Source organism: Pan paniscus, chromosome 2 (genome assembly GCF_029289425.2).
Source record: "Pan paniscus chromosome 2, NHGRI_mPanPan1-v2.0_pri, whole genome shotgun sequence".
Lineage (NCBI taxonomy): Eukaryota > Metazoa > Chordata > Mammalia > Primates > Hominidae > Pan > Pan paniscus.
Genome location: NC_085926.1, coordinates 31115099 through 31138670, shown reverse-complemented (window position 1 = coordinate 31138670; position 23572 = coordinate 31115099).

Sequence of the window (23572 nt, the reverse complement as noted above, 5' to 3'; positions counted from 1 at the left end):
TGCCTCAGCCTCCTGAGTAGCTGGGATTACAGGCACGTGCCACCACGTCCAGCTAATTTTGGTATTTTTAGGAGAGACGGGCTTTCACCATATTGGCCAGGGTGGTCTCGATCTCTTGACCTCATGATCAGCCCATCTTGGCCCCCCAAAGTGCTGGGATGACCGGCGTGAGCCACCACGCCTGGCCAAGAAAAAATCTTTATAAGAACCAACATCAGGTGAGCATCCACAGTACCTGGTTTTGACTTCATATGGCTGAAAGTGGGACCAAAGAGATAGAAAAAACCAGTACTGAATCACTAACACCACCCCTCTCCCACTCCCAACAGTGGCAACGTGGTTCAGAGAGCTTCTCTGGGCACTGGGGGAGAGAGAACACAGCAACTGTGAGGCAATGAACTCAGTGCCTTCTTGTGTTAGAGAAGAAAGGAAAACCAGACCAAACTCAGCTGATGCCCACCCATGGAGGGAACATTTCACCCAGCCTTAGACAGCCTGGAATCACCAATCCCAGAAGTCCAAACTGGAGTGCCTGCAAACCTCAACACTGAGGACTCCAGTTCTCTGTGTGTCCAAGTAAACTTGAAAGGCAGTCTAGGCCATAAAGACTGCAAGTTTTAGGCAAGTTCTAGTGCTGAATTGGGCCCAGAGACAGTGGACTGGCATTGTGGGGGTCAGGGCCGGGGCCGGGTGGGGGAGTAAATGACATACTGAGAAACCAGCTGGGGCAGCCAAGGGAGTGTGGCATCACCCCTCCTCTAACCCCAGGCTGCACAGCTTGTGGCTCCAGAATAGACTTCTTCCTTCCACTTGGGGAGAGGAGAGGGTAGAGTAAGAAGGATTCTGTCTTGCATCTTGGATATCAGCTCAGGCACAGCAGGATAGGGCACTGGTCAGAGTCATAAAGCCCCTGTTCCAGGTCCTAGCTCCCAGCTGGCATTTCTAGACACATCTTGGCCAAAAGGGAGCCTGCTGCCTTGATGAGAGGGACTCAGTTCTAGCAGCATTCATCACCTTCCAACTGAAGAGCCCTAGGACCCTGAACAACTGGTAGTTATACTCAGGTCCTATGTTGAGAGCCTTGGGTGAGCCTCTGAGATTTACCAGCTTCAGGTACCAGCACAGTCACAGGGAAGTAGAGCACCAAGTCTCTTGGGGTCCACAATTCCAGGACTTGACCTTTGGCTGGCATTTCTGGACCTTCCCTGGGCCAGAGGGGAGTGCACTGCTCTGAAGGGTGAGTCCCAGGCCAGGCAGTATTCACTACAAGTTGATTTAAGAGTACTTGGGCCTTAAAAGAACATCTGAAGTAGTCTAGTAGTACTCCTCATGGCCTGGGATGGCATGGCTTTGGGGTGATGCTCCTCTGTCTTTGGAAAGGGGAGGGAAGAGTGGGAGGACTGCATCTTGTGGTTTGAGTGCCAGCTCAGCTGCTGTACAATAGAGCACCAGGTAGACGTCTAAGGTTTTTGACCTCTATGGTTCTTAAATCCCAGATGGCACCTTTGGACCCAGCCAAGGTCAGGGGGACTTCATCACCCTGAAAGGAAGAACACAGGCCTGACTCGCTTTGTCACCAGCTGATTATGGAGTTCCAGGGCCTTGAATAACCATAGGCAGTAGCCAGGGAGTAGTTACAGCAGGCCTTGGGTGAGACCCAGTGCTGTGCTGGTTTCAGGTCTGTCCCAGTACAGTCATAGTGGTGGTGGCTACACTCTACCCCCAGCTTTAAGTACCTCAGAACAGACACAGAGAGAGATATTCTGTTTGTTTGGGAGAAAGTAGGAAAACAGAATAAGAGTGTCTGTCTGTTAGTCCAGAAAACTCTTCTGGATCTTGTCCAAGACCACCGAAGTGATACCCTATGAGTCTACAAGAGCCACAGCATTACCCCCTAAATGCTTGGATTACCCCCTAAAGGAGATAGAGTTTAGATTACAATACCCTAGTCTTTTCAAATATCTGGAAAGCTTTGCCAAGAAGTATTGGTACAAATAAACCCAGACAGTGAAGGCTACACTAAATATCTAACTCAAATGAATATCTTTTAGCATCAACACCATCCAGGAAAACATGACCTCACCAAATGAATTAAATAAGGCACCAGAGACCAATCCTGGAGAGACAGAGATATGTGATCTTTCAGACAGAAAATTTAAAATATATGTGTTGAGGACACTCAAAAAAATTCAAGATAACACAGGGAAGGAATTCAGAATTTTATCAGATAAATTTAACAGATTTAAATAAAAAGAATCAAGCAGAAATTCTGGAGCTGAAAAATGCAGTTTATATACTGAAGAATGCATCAGAGTCCTTTAAGAACATAATTGATCAACCAGAAGAAACAATTAATGATCTTGAAGACAAGCTATTTGAAAATACATGATTAGAGGAGACAAAATAAAAATGAATAAAAAACAATGAAGCATGTCTACAGCATCTAGAAAATAGCCTCAAAAAAGAAAATCTAAGAGTTATTGGCCTTAAAGATGAGGTAGATAAAGAGATAGGGGTAGAAAGTTTATTCAAAAGGATGATAACCAAGAACTTCCCAAACCTAGAGAAAGCTATCAATATCCAAGTACAATAAGATTGTAGAAGACCAAGCAGATTTGACTCAAAGAAGACTACTCAAGGCATTTAATAATCAAACTCAAAAGAGTCAAGGATAAAGAAAGGATCCTAAAAACAGCAAAAGAAAAAAACAAAAGACATACAATGGAGCTCTAACACGTCTGGCAGCAGACTTTTCAGTGGAAACTTTACAGGCAAATGTGGTTTGACTGTGTCCCCACCCAAATCTCATCTTGAATTGTAGCTCCCATAATTCCCACGCATTGTGGGAGGGACCAGGTGGGAGATAATTGAATCATGGGGCAATTTCCCCCATACTGTTCTCATGGTAGTGAATAAGTCTCACAAGATCTGATGGTTTTATAAGGGGAAATCCCTTTTTGCTTGATTCTCATTCTCTTCTCTTGTCTGCTGCCATGTGAGATGTGCCTTTCACCTTCTGCCATGATTGTGAGGCCTCCTCAGCCATGTGGAACTGTGAGTACATTAAACCTCTTTATTGCATAAATTGCCCAGTCTCAGGTATGTCTTTATCAGCAGCATGAAAATGGACTAATACAGTAAATTGGTATTGGTAGAGTGGGGCGCTGCTGTAAAGATACCCAAAAAATATGGAAGCAATTTTGGAACTGGGTAACAGGCAGAGTTTAGAACAGTGCAGAGGGCTCAGAAGAGGACAGGAAAATGTGAGAAAGTTTGGAACTTTCTAGAGACTTGTTGAATGGCTTTGACCAAAATGCTGGTAATGATATGGACAATGAAATCCAGCTGAAGTGGTCTCAGATGGAGATGAGGAACTTGTTGGGAACTGGAGTAAAGGTGACTCTTGCTATGTTTTAGCAAAGAAACTGGTTTCATTTTTCCCCTACCCTAGAGATTTGTGAAACTTTGAACCTGACAGAGATGATTTAGGGTGTCTGGCAGAAGAAATTTCTAAGCAGCAAAGGATTCAAGAGGTGACTTGGGTGCTGTTAAAAGCATTCCATTTTAAAAGGGAAACAGAGCATCAAAGTTCAGAAAATTTGCCATCTGACAATGTGAGAGAAAAGAAAAACCCATGTAGAAAGCTGAAACTGGATCCCTTCCTTACATCTTATACAAAAATTAATTCAAGATGGATTAAAGACTTAAATGTTAGACCTAAAACCATAAAAACCCTAGAAGAAAACCTAGGCAATACCATTCAGGACATAGGCATGGGCAAGGACTTCATGTCTAAAACACCAAAAGCAATGGCAACGAAAGCCAAAATTGACAAATTGGATCTAATTAAACTAAAGAGCTTCTGCACAGCAAAAGAAACTAACATCAGAGTGAACAGGCAACCTAGAGAATGGGAGAAAATTTTTGCAATCTACTCATCTGACAAAGGGCTAATATCCAGAATCTACAATGAACTCCAACAAATTTACAAGAAAAAAACAAACAACCCCATCAACAAGTGGGCGAAAGATATGAACAGACACTTCTCAAAAGAAGACATTTATGCAGCCAAAAGAAACATGAAAAAATGCTCATCATCACTGGCCATCAGAGAAATGCAAATTAAAACCACAATGAGATACCATCTCACACCAGTTAGAATGGCGATCGTTAAAAAGTCAGGGAACAACAGGTGCTGGAGAGGATGTGGAGAAATAGGAATACTTTTACACTGTTGGTGGGACTGTAAACTATTTCAACCATTGTGGAAGTCAGTGTGGCAATTCCTCAGGGATCTAGAACTAGAAATACCATTTGACCCAGCAATCCCATTACTGGGTATATACCCAAAAGATTATAAATCATGCTGCTATAAAGACACATGCACACGTATGTTTATTGCGGCACTATTCACAATAGCAAAGACTTGGAACCAACCCAAATATCCAACAATGATAGACTGGATTAAGAAAATGTGGCACATATACACCATGGAATACTATGCAGCCGTAAAAAGTGATGAGCTCACATCCTTTGTGGGGACATGGATGAAGCTGGAAACCATCATTCTCAGCGAACTATCACAAGGACAAAAAACCAAACACCACATGTTCTCACTCATAGATGGGAATTGAACAATGAGAACACATGGACACAGGAAGGGGAACATCACACACTGGGGCCTGTTGTGGGGTGGGGGGAGGGGGGAGGGATAGCATTTGGAGATATACCTAATGTTAAATGACGAGTTACTGAGTGCAGCACACCAACATGGCACATGTATACGTGTGTAACTAATCTGCACCTTGTGCACATGTGCCCTAAAACTTAAAGTATAATAAAAAAAAAAAAAAAAGAAAGAAAAACCCATTTTCTGAGGGGAAATACAAGCCAGCTGCAGGGATTCGCATAAGTAATGAGGAGTCAAATGTTAATTGCCAAGACAATGGGGAAAATGTTTCCAGGGCATGTCAGAGACCTTTGTGGCAGCCCCTCCCATCACAGGCCTGGAGGACTAGGCGGAAAGAATGGTTTCATGGGCTGGGCCCAGGGCCCCAATGCTGTGTGCAGCCTAGGGACTTGGTTTCCTGCCTCCCAGCCACTCTAGCCATGGCTAAAAGGGGCCAAGGTACAGCTTGGTCTGTTGCTTCAGAGAGTGCAAACCCCAAGCCTTGGCAGCTTCCAGAAGATGTTGAGCCTGCAGGTACACAGAAGTTAAGAACTGAGGTTTGGGAACCTCTGCCTACATTTCAGAGGTTGTATGGAAACACCTGGATGTCCAGGCAGAAGTTTGCTTCAAGGGCAGGCATCTCATGGAGAACCTCTGCTAGGGCAGTGTGGAAGGGAAATGTGGAGTTGAAACTCCCACACAGAGTTTCCACTGAGGCACTGCCTAGTGGGTCTATGAGAAGAAGGCCACCATCCTCCAGATCCCAGAATGGTAGATCCACCAACAGCTTGCATTGTGTGACTGGAAGAGCTTCAGACACTCAATGCCAGCCCACGAAAGCAGCCAGGAAGGAGGCTATACCCTGCACAGCCACAGGGGTAGAGCTGCTCAAGACCATGGAACCCACCTCTTGCATCAGCATGACCCGGATATGAGACATGGAGTCAAAGGAGATCATTTTGGAGCTTTAAGATTTGACTGTCTTGCTCTATTTTGGACTTGCATGGGGCCTTTAGCCCCTTCATTTTGGCCAATTTCTCCCATTTTGAATGGGTGTATTTATCCAATGCCTGTATCCCCATTATACCTAGGAAGTAACTAACTTGCTTTTGATTTTACAGGCTCATAGACAGTAGGGACTTGCCTTGTCTCAGATGAGACTTTGGACTGTGGACTTTTGAGTTAATGCTGAAATGAGTTAAGACTTTGGGGGGCTGTTGGGAAGGCATGATTGGTTCTGAAATGTGAGGATACAAAATTCAGGCAGGGCCAGAAGTGGAATGATATGGTTTGGCTGTATACCCACCCAAATCTCATCTTGAATTGTAGCTCCCATAATTCCCACATGTTGTGGGAGAGACCCAGTGGGAGATAATTGAATCATGGGGGCAGTTTCTTCCACACTGTTCTCATGGTCGTGAATAAGTCTCAAGAGATCTGATGGTTTTATAAGGGGAAACCCCTTTTGCTTGATGCTCATTCTCTTCTCTTATCTGCAGCCATGTGAGATGTGCCTTTCACCTTCTGCCATGATTGTGAGGCCTCCCCAGCCACATATAACTGTGAATTTATTAAACATCTTTCTTTTGTAAATTGTGCAGTCTCAGATATGTCTTTATCAGCAGTGTGAAAACAGACTAAGACACAGGCCAAGAGAGAATGGCATATTTAAAGTGCTGAAGGAAAAAAGGAACTTTTACCCTAGAATAGTATATCCAGTGAAAATATCCTTCAAACCTGTAAGAGAAATAGTTTCCCAGACATAAAAAAGCATAGTGATTTCATCAACATCAGACCTGTCCTACAAGAAATGCTAAAGAGAGTACTTCAATCAGACAGAAAAGGTTATTAATGAGCAATAGAAATTATCTGAAGGTACAAAACTCACTAGTGATGGTAAATACACAGAAAAGTACAGAATATGATAACACTATAACTGTGGTATGTAAACTACTCTTAAGTAGAAAGACTAAATAATAAACAAATCAAACATGATAACTACACTGCTGGCATGTAGTCATGAAATAAAACATGAAAAAACCTAACTACAACAACCTTTCAAAACATAGCACAATAAAATATAAATAGAAACAACAAAAAGTTAAAAAGCAGGGTGATGAAATTAAGACATAGAGTTTTATTCATTTTCTTTTTGCTTGTATGTTTGCTTGTGCAAAGGGCATTAAGCTGTTATCAGGTTAAAATAATGGGTTATAAGATAGTATTTGCAAGCCTCATGGTAACTGCAAACCAAAAAACAAACAATGGAGACACAAAAAATGAAAAGCAAGAAACTAAATCATATCACCAGAGAAAATCACCTTCACTAACAGAAGACAGGAAAGGAAGGAAGAAGAAAGAGAAGGCCACAAAACAACTAGAAAACAAATAACAAAATGGCAGGAGTAAGTCCTTACTTATCAATAATAACATTGAACATAAATGGGCTAAACTCTTCAACGAAAAGGCATAGAGTGGCTGAATGGATGAAAAAATAAGGCCCATTGATCTGTTAGAAACACACCTCACCTATAAAAACACACATAGACTGAAAATAAAGGAATAGAAAAAGATATTCCATGACAATGGAAACCAAAAGCAGAATTTGCTATACTTATATCAGACAAAATAGATTTCAAGACCAAAACTATAAGAAGAGACAAATAAGGTCATTGTATAATGAGGAAGGGGTCAGTTCAGCAAGAAAATATAACAATTGTGAATACATAAGCACCTAACACTGGAGCACCCAGAAATATATATAAAAATATTATTAGAGATAAAGAGAGAGAGGTAGACCCTTATACAATAATAGCTGGAGACTTCATTACTCCACTTTCAGCATTGGACAGCTCTTCCAGACAGAAAATAAACAAAAAAACATTGGGCTTCATCTGCATTATAGACCAAATGGATCTAATAAATATTTACAGAACATTTCATCTAATGTCTACAGAATACACATTCTTTTCCTCAGCACATGGATCATTCTCAAGGATAGACCATATGTCAGATCACAATACAAGTCTTAACACATTCAAAAACGTTGAAATAATATCAAGCATCTTCTCTGACCACAATGGAATAAAATTAGTAATAAATAACAAGAGGAATTTTGGAAACTATACAAATACATGGAAACTAAACAATATGTTCTTGAATGACCAGTGAGTCAATGAAGAAATTAAGAAAGAATTTGAAAAATATTTTGAAACAAATGAAAATAGAAACACAACATACCTAAACCTATAGAATACAGGGAAAACAGCACTAAGAGGGAATGTTATAGTTATAAGTGTCTATATCAAAAAGAGGAAAAACTTCAAATAAACAATATAACTCTGCATTTTAAAGAACTAAAAAAGTAAGAGCCAACCAAATAAAAAATTAGAAGAAAAGAAACAATAAATATCAGAGCAGAAATAAATGAATTTGAAATGAAGACAACAGTACAAAAAAAATCAATAAAACAAAAAGATGTTGTTTTGAAAATTTAAACACATTGGCAAACCTTTAGCCAGACTAAGAAAAAAAGGAAAGAAGATCCAATTAAATAAAATCAGAAACAAAAAAGGAGACATTACAACTGATACTGCAGAAATTCAAAGGGTCATTAGTAGTTACTGTGAGCAACTGTATGCCAATAAACTGGAAAATCTAGAATAAATGGGCAAATTCCTAGACACATACATCCTACCAAGATTGAACCAGGAAGAAACCCAAAACCTGACAGACCAATAGCAAGTAACAAGATAAATACCTGACAAAGAAGTGGTATCTAGGCTATATGAAGAATGCCTGTAATTTAATGATAAAAGGCTAACAGCCATGTCACAAACATGTGACAGACATGTCACAAAAAGGATATTGAATTGCCAATAAGCACATGGAAAAGTACTGAACATAATTATTCATCAAATAAATGCCCATTGAAACCACATTCATCAGAATGGCTAAAATTAGGCAAGCTACAGTGGTTCACATTTGTAATCCCAGCACTTTGGGAGGTGAAGGCAGGAGTACTGCTTGAGACTAGGGGTTTGAGACAAGCCTGGGCAGCAAAGCAAAAGACCATCTCTCCAAAAAACTTCAGAAAATTAGCTGGGCATGGTTGCCTGTGCCTGTAGTGCAGCTACTTGGGAGGCTGAGGTGGGAGAATGACTTGAGCCTGGGAAGTCAAGGCCGCAGTGAGCTGTGATTATGCTTGCACTCCAGCCTGGGGGACAGAGCAAGGCCCTGTCTCAAACAAACAAACAAACAAATGCTAAAATTAAAATAACTGACCATAAAAAATGTTGGTTATGCGGAGCAACCACAAAATGCTGGGGGTATAAAATAGTACAACCATTTTGGAAAAGATCTGACAGTTTCTTATCAAATGAAACCCTTAACTAAATACTTAATCCTCTGACAGAACAGTTTTACTGTTAGGTATTTACCCAGGAGAAATTAAATATCTTCACAAAAAGACATGTAAGAATGTTCAATTTTAATCATAATAACTCTAAACTGGAAACAGCCCAGGTATCCCCATCAATATGAGAATAATCAAACTGGTATATCCATACGACAAATCACTATTCAACAATAAAATGGAATGAGCTACTGATACAGGCAACAACATGAATAATTCTAAGAATGTTATTTTGAGTAAAAGAAATCTTATACAATAAAGTATATATTGTCTGGTTCTGTGTACATAAAGTTCTAGAATAGGCAAATTTTTCTATGGTGAAAATATCAGAACAGTGGTTGACTGTGATGGGGGGCAAGAGTTGGTGAGGAAGGGTCATGTTCTACATCTTGATAAAAGTTTGGTTTACAAATGTGTATGCATTTGTCAAATTTGATGCACGTGCAGTTAGGATTTATGCATTTAATTGCATGCATTACATGTATTCATGTGCATTTTACCCCAAAAGAAAAACGTGCAAAAAACTACTCAATTCAATTTAATAATATGCATACTAATGTTGATTTTCAAAAGTCAAACTCTGTAAAATATATGAAGAGTTTGATTCTAAGCCAAATATGAGTGATCATGGCCCAGGACACAGCCTCAAGAGGTCCTGACAAACAGTGCCCTAAGTAGTTGGGTTACAGCTCGGTTTTATACATTTTAGAGAGACAGAAGTCACAGGTAAAAACATAAATCAATACATGTAAGGTATTCATTGGTTTGGCTTAGAAAGGTGGGACATCTGGAAGCAGGGGCGCTCACAGGTCATAGGTAGACTCCAAGATTTTCTGATTGGCAATTGGTTGAAAAATTAAGCTTTGCTTAAAGAGTGAAGGCAGCAGAAAGAAATGCTTGAGTTAAAATAAGGGGGATTGTGGAAGCCAAGGTTCTTGTTATGTAGATGAAACCTCCAGGTAGCAGGCTTCAGAGGGAATAGATGGTAAATATCTCCTATGGGACCCAAAAAGCTGTCAGTCTCTTAGTTCAGTCTCTTCTGGGTCAAGAAAAAGCTTGGAAAAGGAACGGGATTCTTTACAAATTGTGAATTTCCTCCACAAGAGATGGCTTTGCAGGGCCCTTTCAAAATATGCCAAAGAAATATATTTTGGGATAAAATACTTTGATTTCCTTTAGGGCCTACTATCTTTCATGTAATGTTATACCAGGGTCAGGTTGGAGTTGGGTATCTTATTGCTACAGAGTCTGTTTTGTCAGTCCTACTATCTGATCTCTATTTTAATGTTAATGCTGGTCAATTGTGCCTAAACTCCAAAGGGAGAGAGTATAATAAGGCATGTCCCACCTCCCTTCCCATTATGGTCTGAACTAGTTTTTCAGGTTTTTCACTCCTTGGACAAGTGGGTGTGTCTGTTCAGTTAGCTAAGGGACTTAGAATTTGATTTTTGGTTTACACTAACATATGAAAGGGGGATACACACTGAGTTTGAAATTTAGTTTGAAATGCAAATTAAGACTGATGAATATAGAGAGACAGAGGGGTAAACATGTGATAAATAAAGCCTAGTAAAATACTAGTGGTAGGTTCTGGGTGGTGGGTATGTGAGTGCTTGCTGTAAAATTCTTTCAACTTAGCTGTTCTAATAGTTTGTTCATTCACTTGAGTTTCCTATGTTATTGATCATATAATTTCCAAATCATGACTACTTGTTTTCTCTTCCAGTCTTACAGCACCTCCAGTATCATGTTGCACAACAGTGATGATAGCAGGTGTGGTGGATGCTTTGGATTAGTTTGCTAAGCATCTTTTCCAACCTCACTCTGATGTGTTTATTGGAGAAGTTTCAGCGAATGAAGCAGATATTTTGCTGGCATGGATTTTAGAAGAGTGACATGTTGCATTATTGCAGAAACTTTCTTGTGAAGCCCAAATATCTGAGATGGTTTCAGTTAATTTACAAAGTTTATTTTGCCAAAGTCGAGGACACACGCCCGTGACATGGCCTTAGGAAGTCCTGACAACATGTGCCCAAGGTGGTCGGGGCACAGCTTGGTTTTATACATTTTATGACATCAATCAATATATGTAAGAAGTACATTGGTTTGGTCTAGAAAGGCAGGGACAACTCGAAGGAGGGAGGGAGCTTCCAGGTCACAGGTAGGTGAGAGACAAGTGGTTGCATTCTTTTGAGTTTCTTGTAAGCCTTTACAAAGGAGGCAATCATATATGCATCTGTCTCAGCAGAGGGATGATTTTAACAGAGAAGGAGGCAGGTTTGCCCTGAGCAGTTCCCAGCTTGACTTTTCCCTTTAGCTTAGTAATTTTGGGGCTCCAAGATTTTCCTTTCACATTGTTCAATAGGCAGGTACAGATAATTTATATCTCTCATTTTGAAAAAGTATGTAATATATATGTAAGTTACATTGCATAATAATAAACACATGTGCTGTACTCACAACCCAAGTGAAGAATTAGAAATACTATCAACACTATTGAATCTGCCTGTGTATATTTCCGTGCTTTCTCACTCTGCCACATGCCGCATGCCCCAGAGATAATCACTATTTTGAATTTTGTTTATAAGACCCTTTGCTTATTTTTTAGATACTATTATCACATATGGATATGAGCTTGTTTGTGGGCTTACATAAATGGTATCATTGTGTATGTCATTGCTTGCTTTCATATGCATATAAAGGTATTATATTGTATTAAGTCTTCTAGTTCTTGCTTTTTTCTCTTAACAGTATGTTTCTAAGATTTATTCCTATAGTTATATCTGTAGTTCATTTAATTTTTAATGCTGTCACATTAGAAATAGTGTGAATATTCTGCAATTTATCCAATCTCTTATTTGCAAACAGTTTTAGCTATTCCCTTATTTGCTACAATCCTGTTATGAACATGCTAGTTACTGTATCCTGTTATACATGTGCAAGAGTTTCCCTAGGGTATGACCAACCAAGGAATAACTGTGTCTTCAGATATGTGAATTCTCAAATTTACAAGAGAGGGCCAAATTGCTTGCCACAGTTCGCTCTATTTACCCTCTGTCAAAAAGTGCATGAGTTTTCATGATTCATCTCCTTTAGGACACTTATCAGATTTCCTAATTTTTGCCAATCCACTCTAAAATGATATCTTATGATCTTAATTTGTATTTCCTTCATTGGTAATGAACATTTTTTTCTTGTGTTTATTTGCTATTTGTAATTCTTTTCTGTATGAAGTATCTGTCTTTTGTCCATTTAAATTTTTTGTTTTTTTAATCGCTTTGAATAATTTTTTGTATTCTAAATATTGTTTCTTTGTCATATGTATGTTGCAATATTTTCTCCTGCTTTGTGCTTGTCTTTATGTACTTTTAGTGTTTTATGATGAATGGATATTAATTTTAATATATAATTTGTCAATGCTTTTGCTTATGTTTATTGAGTTTTGTGATTTTAAGATTTTTTTCCTATCTTGGATCACATTCTATGAATAAAATTGGCTTGTCATTTTCATGTTCTTTCCTAGTTTTGGTGACAAAGTTATTTTGCTTTCTTAGAATGGATGGGGACTAATATTTCATCTGTAAGTCTCTAGAAGAGTTTGTGTATTTTGGAACCATTTATTTGAAAATTTCATAGAACCTGACTGAAAAATGACTTCCCTGTGTACAGATTTTTAATTATTGGTTCTATTTTCTCATACAATTTAGGTTATATTTCTTCTTGAATCAGTACTGTTATATTTTTCTAGTAAGTGTCCATTTTATCTGTTGTCAAATTCATTGTAATACAAATTGTTTATAATGTTATTTTATTCCTTTTTACATCTGTGTGGAATCTGTTCATGTGCCCTTCTTTTCATTCCTAATATTATTTATTTTTCTCTCCCTTCTTCTTCCCATTCCTCTACCCCTGGCTAATGATTACTAGGCTTTTGTCTGTCTCAATAGACTTTTCAAAGAACCAGCTTTGGCTTTTTGATCCTGTTCTCTGATCTGCTCTTATTTTATGTTCTTCTTCTTCGTTTTTTTTTTTTTTTTTTCACTTTTTGGGTTCATTTTGTTTTCCTCTAAATTCTTAAATTGGATGTCTAACAAATTAACCTCCAGCTTTTTTCCCCCAATACAAGCATTTAGAGCTATAAATTTCTTTCCAGATATCAATTTTGTCTCAATGTACAAGTTTTGATAGATTTAATTTTAATTTTAATTTACATATAAATATTTTTAAACTTCCATTATAATTTTGTAATCCTCTTTATTTTTATCTTTAGTTTTTGTTTTATTAACTTATCTGCTCTTTTCTTTATCCTCCTCTTCCTTTATTTTGATTTATCCTGGTGTTCTCTTTCTAAATTCTTAGCTCAATAAATTTCAGTCTCTATTGCTGTTATACCTATTCAAGGCCGTATATTCTTCCTGAAATATCACTTTTGCAGTTTTTCACAAATTCATCCCTGTAGTTCCTCATATTCCAAATTTTCACTGTATGAATTCGTGCTACGTGAATGGGAAGAGCAACTAATTTTTTTTCTTTTTAGACAGATCTGGAGATTCTCACATTTTCTCATCTGCAAAATGGGGTTTTTTGTCTGTTAAGGCTCTTTCAATTCCATAAGACAAGAAACTCAGTTCCAATCTATTTAATAGAAAGGGAGGCTGGGCACACTTCATGCCCCCCTTGTTTCAGGAGTCATGCCTGTAATTCCAGAACTTTGGGAGGCCAAGGTGGGAGGATTGAGGCCAGGAGTTCAAGACCAGCCTGGGCAACATAGGCAGACCATGACTTTACAAAAATTAAAAAAAAAAAAAAAGCCAAGTGTGGTGGCACATGCCTATAGTCCCAGCTACTCAGCTACTCAGGAGGCTGAGGTGGGAGGATAACTTGAGCACAGGAGTTCAAAGCTGCAATGAGCTATGATTGTACCACTGCACACCAGCCTGAGCAACAGAGTGAGACCCTATCTAAAAGAAAAAAAAAAAAAAGTGGGGATGGTGGGAATGTAGTGACTCATGTAACTTAAAAGGTCAGGGATATGTATAATTTAAGAGTATCTTTCGGATTGGCTAAAACAAGGTGAACAAAGTCTCCAGTCTCTATTTTTTGTTTTTCCATTTCTTTTCTGTGATTCCTTTGTGTTGTCTGGAATCTCAGGCTTCCCATAGGAAGATTGTCAGATTGTCATAGTAGCTTCCATCTAGAGACAAAGCAGCCAACTTGCAACACCATGGTGTCAAACATGAAGATGAAAACCACGAAATAAGAACATCCCAACAGAAAGAAGCATAGGTTCCTGATTGTATCATGATGCTGCCTCACACTTATGCTTCTATAAGTATAGAAGCATACTCTATGCTCACTTTTTGAGGGTTATTACATGTAAGATTTTGTTTCTTCTTGCCAAATGCAGTCCTAACTGAAAGCATTTGAAAAGCTCATAATGCAGAGACTCGCCCAAACCAAATGCTCAATGAATCATAGCAATTACCACTTCAACGCTCCCTAGGAGTGCTAGTTTCTTAGAGGGTATAAACCTTACTATGCAGCTTACCAAACCACACTATGTGGTTGCTATCTATCAATATTTTATTTTTTGGACTTCCATAAGGTCAAATCCCTCTTCTGAAATCAGATTCCTGCCTAGGAAAGGAAAACAAGGATTTGGGAATTTAAAAGACGCGTGTGACTTAGATTTTCTCCCCAAAGAAAAGATTGTGTCCCATGGAGCAATGTTTGAGCAGGTATGAATGGGTCTGGGGAAAGCTGATGAGTAATTCCATTTTACTGGCCTCTAGGTCATTTCAATTGTGTTCCATAAGGCACAGAGAAGACAGCCAAAGGAAAATTCAGGGTTGCCACAGCTTATGTAGTTTCCATGTCTAATCAATGACTCTGCAGCTCATATGAATGAGAAATTTTAAATTGATTACACAGCAGTAAATGAGTACTTTACTGTCTTTTCTGTGTGAAAAATGGCTATGTTCATCCCGTCAAGTGGAATAAGATGATTACACGCACTATTGTTTTATAATAGTTATCCCATCAATAAAACATGATTTCACATCTTTCAAGGGGAGCTAAAGTGCTAATATTTATTTTGAAATAAAAAGGAAACATTTATAAAAGCTTCCTATTTAAAGTCCTCTAAACCATTTAAATAATAAGAATAGTATTTCTAAATTTACCTTTTGGTAAGTTATAGCTAACATAAAGCTGAAAAGATAAATAATAGTTTAGTTAAAAGGAGCAGAAAAAATATTGAATCAGAAACTCCTTCCCTCTCCCTATTCACACTGTGATAGATTGTGAAAAGGGTTTTGTTCTTTAACCACCTTCCAGCATCCATGCCCTTTACAAGGTGACATTATCATCTCTTCCATCAACAGTGAGGTCTAGAGACTGCCTGTGGCAGTTTTAAAGTACAGTCCCCAGATTCTTTGACACTCCTTTATTGAGAGATGGGTTTATGTTTCCTCTACTTGAATCTGGGTACTTACTGCTTGACAAAAGGAATGTAGTATCAGTGGCGCTGTACCAGTGTCTGGGCCAAGCCTTAAGAAACTTAACTGTTATTTCCTGTCTCTTCTTGTGATGCTTGCTCTGAGGACCCAGCCATTATCCCCCTGGAGAGTATCACAGGAGAGAAATTTGCCAGCCAGATGATGGAGCCATCTTGGAGGTAGATCTTTCAGCCCTAGTTCAGCTTCCCAGCTGATATCTACTAGAGCAGAGATGAACTTCTGTACCAAGCTCTGCAAAGAGCAGATTTGTGAGCAAAACAAAGGATTGTTGTTTTGAACTGCTATGTTTTGAGGTGGTTTGCATAGAAATTGATAGCTGGAATATTGCCCTTGAATATGAGCTATCTGTGTGTTTTACTCTAGCCAATAGAATGGAGGAAGTGATGTTGTGCCAGTTCAGAGCCCATATGTATACTCGAAAGGCCTTGAGAGCTTCTGTTCTCTCTTGGTACCCTACCTTTGGAGACTGCTGGAAAATGAGAGACACGTGGCCAGCTGCTCAGTGACCCAGCCAACAGCCAGCCTATCTGTAGAAATATAAGACCATTCTAGACAAATCAGCCTTCCACCAAATGACCAGAGATGCATGAGCAAGTTAGTCAAGAGCCACAAAGCCTGGCCCAGACTAGAACATCTTGAATGTTTCTCTCACTACAATCATTTTGGCCTTTATCATTAATAGGATGTTGTTGTGGATGGGCAACAGATCACACCAGCAAGTCCCTCTTTCTCCATTTTTACAACAAGTTAAGGCTAAACTCCAACCATGATGCATGTCTGTTAGGAAGTAAGTATTAGCATTGAGACACTAATAGATGACAGATAGATGACAGGATAAGAAACAAGAATGTTTTGGGGTGACAAAGTGTGGTAATAATTCAAAATAATTATTAATACAAAATTGAATTTTAAAAATGGAATATATGAACAATGGAAAGCAATATAGCACTGAAAATGAGTTAACTAAAACCACATGTTATCAATGGGAGAATCTCAAGAATATAATGGTTAGTGAAAATACAACTTGGGCGGCAGAATGAAGTATTTTCCTTTTAGGTATCTAAAGTTTTGCAACAGTTGGCCATGTAATTAGACACAGATATTTGGGTGGGCTACATGGAAAAGGGTATTGATTATCATTTATTGGAAGTAAAAAAATGGATTTAATCAGTTTTATAAGAGCTGTCAAAAGACAAAATTACAACCACTCCCCCCAAATTAGTTTAAAGATCTAATTGGCTTTTGTTTGTGATTCTAGAATCAGGCAACACGTTATTTAATAAAATAGAATAGTATTCTGCGGGGCATGAGAGAACAGTTGGTTTTTGTAAGGTGGGAACAAGGAAACAGAACAATTTTTTAAAAAGCAGGTTGGTTAACACTGGTTTACTACAGGTTACTTTTCTTGGAAGGGTTAAAGCACAGGGAACTTATGCTGACTCAGGTAGACTTGATTGCTGTGAATCTCTTGTTTTCAGGAAACATTGGTCTGTTTGGACATTTGCTTGCTTTCTTAAAGTTTCAGTCTGATGATGTGGCATTTAGCATTAGTGACCCCATTTCAGTTTGGTCTGGTCTGCTGGGGCCTTAGTGCAGAAGCTCAGTCCAAAACAATGACCTCTCTTAATTTTGTTTAATAGAGCATTTTCAAAGTTTGGTCAAGTTTATATAAAAAATAACATTTAAGCCTAATAAGCTATCTATTACAATCAATAAGCTATTGGCGTTTTAACAGACAATAATTCTTGACAACTATGGAGTATATATAAACATATCAATGAATTAGACTTTAGCTTTCATTTAGTTTTATGAAAGAGAAAAGGGAATCATACATTGCTCAGAATTGGGTTGCATAAGATTTTCATAAATGTTACTTAGTATATTCGGAATATACTTGTCCTCTAATTCCATGGACTCGGTTTCTGCTAGTAGGGCATTGTTTACTTCTACCTTAATCAATGCTTTTGGGAACTGGAGCACAATAGGGCAAAAGTGCATAATTATTCTGACACATCCTGAGATTTGCATTACAGAGGCTGCCACAAGGCTTAAAGCTTGATTAATGCTTAGTGGTGAATTTCTTCTGAAATTATGATTTTCACTCTGCCAAATAGCTCTGCAGATTTTCAGGATCTGTGATTACACCAACTGAGGGTCTTTCACTCTGGGAAATGAATCCTATCCCCACTTGCCTTCTCCCACATCTGGTCTGTGACTATATGCCAGTGCTCTGAAAACTGATCAGCAGTGTTCTTTCTTCCTTTACAGTTTTGTTTTTGCGGTGGATTAGATTATATTACTCCCTCCCTGTTAGAGGTGTATACGTCCATACTTTAACACGTGACTTTGCAGTGCTTCTTGCTGTAGGAGGGGTATACCTCCCTTGTCCCCTGACCTGGGGCTTAGATAGGCAACTTACTTTGGCCAGTGGGATACTAGCAAGCATGACATAGCTGAGGTTTGCTTGTGTGGTTGAGCTTGTTCTCTTGCTGGTCATCACCACGAGAAGAATTTGTCCCTAGTAGTCTCTGGACCAGAGGTAGAGCAGATTTGAACCCAACCCACACCTAAAGCAGAACCACCAAACTGACTTGCATACATTTGAGTAAGAAAAATAAATGCTGAAGGTAAGATTTGGGGGTTGTTAAATAGCAAAAACTGACGAATATAAGTTTCAAGTTGGGCCACTCGGAGCTATGTAATTCCAAATAGTCCATGATCTGAGAAAGTTTGGTAAATCTCTTCAACAAATAACTATGGCACAGCAATTTTACAATATTAAAATAAATTGAAGACACCTTGTAGACCTAATAAGTATCCAGTTTCCTCTGTTAACACAGCTTTTAATACAGGTAAAATATAGATATGAATTTCTTCTTAGATGCTCACAGGCATTCTGTTTCTTTTCTGTTGTCAATGTGTAATTTTCAAAGAGTTAAAAGCATAATTGCCATGCAAATGTAGAACGTCTACTTGTCAGCAATTTAGTCAACCTATTAATGAGAGAACAAGTGAGATAGTAAAACTGGTTCCAAGAATATATGAGGAACAGTTATTTCTAGACATTAGCAAAAAAAATGTTAAAATAAGATTGCTAGGCTATATAGAAAACTGGTTAATGTTCTATGGGGCAATAAACATTAACTTTTGAGGTTCTCTTTTCTAGTGGAAGGTGGAAGTAAATGACAACAAACAAAATGAGAAGAAACAAAGGCTACTGTTCACAGTTTGCTGAGCAAGGGAGTCAGCCACTATTACTTGTATTTTGGAAGAGACTCAAAGGCAGGCAGAGTAAAAATCTTATTTATAGTGGCAAAAAGGGAAGGCTTTGGGGGTACTCTGATTGAAGGCTGCTGTCATGGGGGAGCTGGAGGCAGGCTAACTAGAAATGGTGCATCCCATGTGATTGGTTGGGATGCATATTTGGCTTTCTCTGGCTAGTACTAAGTTGAAAACAGAAACAGAAATTAAAGAAACTGTCAGTTATTAATCTAGTCCTACCCATTTTGGGCCAATTGTTACAGGGGCTATTTTTTGGCTTCCTGGATGGTTACTAGAGATGGTGGTCTGATTTCCTGTAAATCAGGCTGGCTATAAGTCAGAAGTAGGCTGGCTTCCTATAGATTATGGGTTGGTTTCCTGGGATGATTTTTGCAGGCTATGGATCAGAGGTCTATTTTTATATATGGTCTGGCAACTTTCCATTTGTATATTCAATCTTTAAGTACAAAATTCTACAAATTAACATATGTGTAGTAAGTCAAAAACAGATACATTCTCCTAGAAAATTAAACAATCCTTTGTGTAGGCCTATTCGGCAAAATTCTAGTATGGCATTGAGAAAACACCCTACTTTCCCTTTACCATTTCCAAGTTTTTGATAATATTTTACCACTGTATATTAGAGAAGGATAAATATAGAGGTTGTGAGCAATTCATACAATTCTGGAAAACATAGACACTAGATAAGAACTGGACAGAAGCACTGTAATTATTTCAGAATAAATTTAATTCAGGAGGAAAAGGCAGTATTAGAAAGATCTATGTTTGGCAGAGTTTGAACAGCATTCTTCAATCTGCTTTACCAAGCATAAAACTTGTATTTTTAAATCTTTGTCTAATTTACTTCTTTAATTTATTTCTCAGTTGGTTCACACTTCAAGAATTGAAGAGACAGATGTTGTCTCTTTTTCTCCTCACATCTTAACACTAATTACTTCCTACAAGGTATCATTCAATAAACTAGATAAGTAAGATCAATATCACAGATGCTCTTGATCAATGATACAAGGGAAACTGGACACATAAACCTTATCTTTTGCCCTTCTCTCCCCCATCAGAGTAGCACATGAGACAACTGTACTCAGCTTTGTAAATTATTAGCCAAATTTCTTAAAATTCTTAAATTCCTTACTGGCAGGTGGCTACAATCTACTGATGCATGTGTGTTTGAGAAATAGACATTTTTCTTTTCCAAAAATGTATAAAATAAAAATCCTTCCATGCCATCTTTTGGGTGTTTCTGGCATTATGTTATTTGTCTTTACATATATAGTTGTTAATTCTGGTAGGCATCTAATTATGGACCACTATTTCATAAGACAATGGGATAGTATTGTTAATGGGAAACATCTTCAAAATATAATATTAACTTTAAATACAAATTTAATTAACTGGTCTCAACCATGAGGAAAAAGTCTATATTTATAATTCAAATTTTATTTAAACTCTACCTTCTCAAGTAGCGTTGTTATGCAGCTTACTCATTTCTACAGTGCAATTTATAACAAAAATATCAATCACCTGGTTATCCACTAGATGTCAGTCCATCCTCACACTGAGGTAACAGGTAGACTATTCATCTGGTGACAAAAAAAAAATCTGAGAAGTCATATACTTGCCTCCCTCCCAGTGGCATGAGGGACATCACAAGCAGGCCAACTTTCCATTCTTTTTTGTGTAATATAGGCTCAGATTGCCTTTATCATTGGCTAACTGACATTGGCAAACTGTGGTCTCAATAATCTCTTGCTTCCCTCTCATTAAACATGGCAGGCTCCAACTGAATTTGAAGAGAGTAATCAACGCTTTGTTTGGCTGTGTTAAATTCATGACACAGAATGAAACTGAATGCCAGGATCATATGATACAAAAATAAATGTGTCTCTCAATCATGTGGTTCATTTTTAATGACCCCCAGAATGGAACATTACACACCCATTGACTGTAACCATACTGCCTGGCATGACTTTAGCTGCCAGCATCCTCAACAGCATCCTCCAAACAAAGGCTCAGGGTATATTTAGGATGCACAAAATTTATAGTATAATAGATTCGTATGCTCTTAACTTCATATGAGCAAGTATTTTAATCAGGATGATCCTGGTGCAGGCTCAGAGGCATTTATGTAGTTGATAATTATGGTTTCAGAAGCTCTTTGCAGGGAACAGTTTATATTGGCAGTCTCTAAATCATATCTAGTTGAGTTAAAGCTACATTTGCCAAAGTGTCCTCTGACAGACACTGGTCCTGTAGGATGTGAATAGATTATAATAAAAGGATTCATAGAGGAGAATTCCATGGAATACTCTGGAAGAAACAGAATCAAACATGTTTCTCTGATGCAGGACTTCCCAGCACTTTTAATAGTATCATGTGCAAATATCCAAGAAGAGGCTGTAATATGTGGGTTTTCTTTTTGATTTTAGAATAATTATTTTACAGAATATTTTGCCAAACAAGTTGATTTTGAAAAAAGCAAAAGAGACTTCTGGACTACAAAGAGATAGTCTCATGTTGCCCTTCCACCCTTTCTTACTGTTTTTCTTTCTCTTTCCTTCTGCATCATATATTGAACATATTTTATGTGTCAGGCACTATGCTGGAATAAAGTAATTTAGGTGTCATGCTGCAAAGAACAAAGGGTATTACTAGGGCATACTTTTTCTAGTAATACATAGAAATCCTTGTATCTAGGTACATTTTACATTTGGAAAGTTTCAAGGTCTGCAGCCCACCTAAAATAGGCACTGGCTATTGCCGTTGGACCCATGTTGTATCAGGGAAGGAAGTAGTTCTCTATGCAGTCAAAGGAATTCTTTCAGCTGGATTTGAAATCTTTTAGTGAGGACTTGACAAGAAAAGTGTTTAACCAACAGGAATTTAATGGGAAAAGTTTGGAGTTGTCTGCAGGACAGAGGCAAGTTTTGGAACAGAATTAAGTGATCTAAAGAGCCTGCCTTAAAAAACTACATAAGGGAGAGTATTAGAGGGAAGAAAAGGGTAAAAATGCACACACAGAGCAAAAATGAAGGCATACCATGGGAATATGCCATGTCCAGTGGAAAGCAGGGCCCTGTGGCTGAAAGGAATATTCTTGGTTTGATACTTCTCTATTGTGAGCAGTACCAAGACACTTTGTAAAATGCACATCGAGACCTCAGTGAGGCAAATTCAGGCTGCTAAATATAGATGCGACAATGCCAAAGGCTGGGCCTCATTTCCCTTGGGAAAGGCATGTGTGGTGGGTACCATCTGCTCTCAAATCTATCAATTTGCCCTAAAGTCGTTGTCCTGGAGATTGAGAATGCCTTCATTCCCATCCATGCTTGATCATCTCTTTTAACAGATTTCTAGCATTTTCTAATAAAAATGCAGAGAAGGCTAGAGGAGAGAGTGTGTGGAGAAGTGAAGTAACATTATTTCTGCTGAGAGAAGATTTAGAAAATGGTTAGGTTACGAGAATGAGCTGCATCAAGTAGAAAAATGAAGATGTGTCCTGAATCTTCAGCTAGAGGCACTGGGCTCTGATAAATACATTTAAGACTTTAACAATCATTCATATGTAGGTCTCACTTCACCAGCTTGAAATACAATATAAAATTACTCTTCAAAAAACTTTTCTTGGGCTGGGTGCAGTGGCTCATGCCTGTAATCCAAGTACTTTGGGAGGCCAAGGCAAGTGGATCACCTGAGGTCAGGAGTTTGAGACCAATCCAGCTAACATGGCAAAACCCCATCTCTACTAAAAATACAAAAAATTAGCCAGGCATGGTGGTGTGTGCCTGTAATCCCAGCCACTCAGGAGGCTGAGGCAGGAGAATCACTTGAACCAGGGTGGCAGAAGTTGTAGTGAGCTGAGATTGCACCACTGCACTCCAGCCTGGGTGACAGAACGAGACTCCATCTCAAAAACAAACAAACAAACAAAAAAACGAAACTTTACTTGAAATTATGATATGCAGGTATACCTCATTATATTACACTTTGCTTTATTGAGCTTCTCAGATATTGCACTTTTTACAAATTGAAGGTTTGTGGCAATTCTGCATCAAGAAAGTCAGTTTTTCCAACAGCATGTGCTTACTTCATGTTTCTGTGTCGCATTTTGGTAATTTTTATGTTACCAAAATATTTCAAGAATCATCATTATATTTGTTATGATGATCTGTGACCAGTGGTCTTTGATGTTACTATGTAATTGTTGTGGGGGGCTGTGAACCATGCCCATATAAGACAGTGAACTTAATTGATAAATATCATATGTGTTCTGAATGCTCCATTTACTGGCCATTCTCCTGTTTCTCTCCCTCTCCTCAGGCCTCCTTATTTCATGAGACACAAAAATACTGAAATTAGGACAATTAATAACCCTACAAGAGCCTCTAAATCTTCAGGTAAAAGGAAGAGTTGCATATCTTTCACTTTCAATCGAAAGCTAGAAATGATTAAGCTTAAAGAAGCGATGTTGAAAGCCAAGACTGGCCAGAATCTAGGCCTGTTGCACCACACAGTTAGCTAAGTTGAGAATGCAAAGGAAAAGCTCTTGAGGGAAATTAAAAGTGCTTCTCCAGTAAACACATGAATTAGAAAGTAAAATAGCCTTATTGGTTGTATGGAGAAAGTTTTAGTGGTCTGGATAGATCAAACCAGCACATTCCCTTAAACCAAGGCCTAATCGAAAACAAGACT